The following is a 3,180-nucleotide window of genomic DNA, read 5'->3' on the forward strand; positions in this document are numbered from 1 at the left end:
GTCTACTAATAGAGCATTCTATACTTCTGGTCCAAATAATGGTAGAGGAAGTTCAAGAGGATTTCACAGGGGAGGTCGTAATTCTAATTCTGGTAGAGGTTTTGGTAGAGGTGCTGGTATTCTACCTTCTCCACCAACTACAACATCAATTTCTTATCCTACTTCTATGCCAAGACCACCTTCTTTTGCTTATACATCCATTTTTTCAGGGGAGAGACGAACTTGTTAAATATGTCATAAATATGGTCATGATGCTGATGAATGTTGGAACATGATGAATTTCTCATATCAAGGAAGAAATCCTCCAAGAAATTTACAGGTTATGCTTGCATCTGCAAATATTATGGGTCAAAATCCTTGGTATGTGGATTCAGGAGCAACACATCATTTAACTGCTGATGCTTCCAATATTGTTTCTACTTCTTCTTATGGAGGCTGATACTCTGTCACTACAGCTAATGGTGAAGGTATGAAAATTATTAAAACTGGTTCTTCTTTAGTGCAAGTACCTAATAACAACTTTACTCTCAAAGACATACTTCATGTTCCTCTAGCTTCACAAAACTTAATTTCAGTTCGTAAATTTACTAGAGATAACAATTGTTCTCTGAATTTCACTTCAAATGACTTTACTGTTAAGGATGTGAGGTCAGGACATATTCTTTTTCAAGGTCCCAATAAGAATGGACTTTATCCTCTACAAGGAAACATTGCTTCACTAGTCTCTTCAACAACTTTTTCATGTCATAAAGCTTCTTCAACAATTTGGTATAGAAGATTAGCTCACCAATCTTTTCAATCTCTAAGTAGTCTAGGTAGGATACTTAATATTCCAGACAAATGTCTTACTTGTACTGAGTGTCAAGTATGTAGAAGTCATAAGCAACCTTTTCATATGTCATGTTTGTAACTACAACTCCTTTGCAATTACTTCACATGGATGTATGGGGTCCTGCACCAGTTATGTCTGTAAATGGATTCAAATATTATGTCAATATAATTGATGACTTTACAAAATTTTGTCGGGTCTATCCTTTGACTCTTAAATATGATTTCAAGACTACTTTTGATAACTTCAAAGTTTATATAGAAAATCAGTTAAATTTACACATCAAGATTATAAGGACTGATGGAGGAGGAGAATTTGTTAATTATGCTCTCAAGAAAGTATTACTTAATAGTGCTATCTCTCATGAAATTTCTTGTCCACACACATCTGAACAAAATGGTGTGGCTGAATCAAAACATAAACATCTCCTAGATATTACAAGAACTTTCTTATATCAAGCTAATTTTCCCTTTGAGTTATGGTTTGATGATTTATAAACTGCAAATTATGTCATCAACAGATTACCCACAAGATCACTATCTTTTTCAACTCCTTTTCAGTCTCTGTTCAACAAAGCACCAGATTATTTCTTTCTCAAGTCTTTTGGTTGTTTGTGTTTTCCTTGGTTGAAACCTTACACTCATAATAAACTACAACCTAGAAGTGTGCAGTGTATTTTTCTTGGTTATAGTTCACAACACAAGGGTTACAGGTGTTTAGATCCATCTACTGGAAAAGTGTTTGTTTCTAGACATGTTGTTTTTCATGAAGAAACTTTTCCTTATACAACACTTTCTAAACACAGTTCTTCTAATTCTCCAATATTTGTAGATTTTCCAAGAGCTTCTGATACTATGGATACTTCTACAGATATTACAGATACTTCTACACTCAGTGATAATAACAATACTTCTACAACTACTACTTCTGCTACTTTGGATACTTCTGATACCGCAGTTCATATTTCTGATACTTCATCTACAACAAAAACATCAACTTCTGTTGATACTCTTTGAATACTCATCAAATGCTTACAAGAGCAAAAGTTGGTACTTTCAAACCAAAGGTATTCTTATCTACAAAATATGCATTGTATGCTTCTCATATATCTCATTTTAATCATATTACTCCTACATGCTATACTCAAGCTGCTAAAATTCCAATTTGGTTGAAAGCAATGCAAACAGAAAATACAGCTTTACAAGAAGCTAGTACTTGGTCAAAAGTACCACCTGATCTTACTCAAAATATAGTAGGATGCAAATGGGTTTTTTAAATAAAGTACAAACCAGATGGTACTATCGAGAGACATAAAGCTAGATTAGTAGCTAAGGGATTTAATCAAGTTGAAGGCTTTGATTTCACTGAAACTTTCAGTCCTGTTGTGAAACCTACAACTATTAGACTTGTGCTTTCTCTAGTTGTTAATTTTGATTGGAATATTAAACAATTAGATGTAAGTAATGATTTTCTACAGGGAGATTTAAAAGAAGAAGTTTACATGAAAAAACCTCCTGGTTTTGAAGATAAAGAACATCCTGATTATGTCTGTAAATTACATAAATCCTTATATGGTCTTACGAAAGCTCCTAGAGCTTGGTATGAAAAGCTCATGGATGCTCTCATTGTTGTTGATTTTATTCCTTCACAGGCAGATTCTTCATTATTTGTTCAAAAGTTAGGCTCTAAACTCACTATTATACTAGTGTATGTTGATGATATCATCATCACAGGGAATAACTCAGCTCATTGTGACTCTATTATTGCTTATCTATGCACTCAATTTCCAGTGAAGGATCTAGGAGCACTACACTACTTCTTAGGTCTTGAGGTTAAAAGGAACATCAAAGGTATTTTTCTAAGCCAAACAAAGTATGCTCTTGACTTATTGGGGAAGAAAAAACTAGTTGGTATCAAACCATGTTCTACTCCTTATTCTAGCTCTCAAAGACTGAGTGCTACTGACGGTGACATTCTATCTAATCCTACAGAGTATAGATCTATTGTAGTTTCTTTGCAATACTTAACTTGAACAAGACCTGAGTTATGCTTTGCAGTGAATCAAATATGTCAATTCATGCACTCTCCAACAACAACTCACTTAACAACTGCAAAAAGAGTACCCAGGTATGTCAAGGGTACTATTGATCATGGTCTTCTTTTCACTAAAGGCTTCACTACTCTTCATGGTATTTCAAATGTAGACTGGGCAGATAATCCTGATGACAGAAAATCAACTAGTGGTTACTGCATATTTTTTGGTGACAATCCTATTAGTTGGTCAGCCAAAAAGCAAGCAACCATTTCAAGGTCAAGTACTGAAGCTGAATACAGGTCTTTGGCATCCACTG

This window comes from Papaver somniferum, chromosome 6 (genome assembly GCF_003573695.1).
Source record: "Papaver somniferum cultivar HN1 chromosome 6, ASM357369v1, whole genome shotgun sequence".
Lineage (NCBI taxonomy): Eukaryota > Viridiplantae > Streptophyta > Magnoliopsida > Ranunculales > Papaveraceae > Papaver > Papaver somniferum.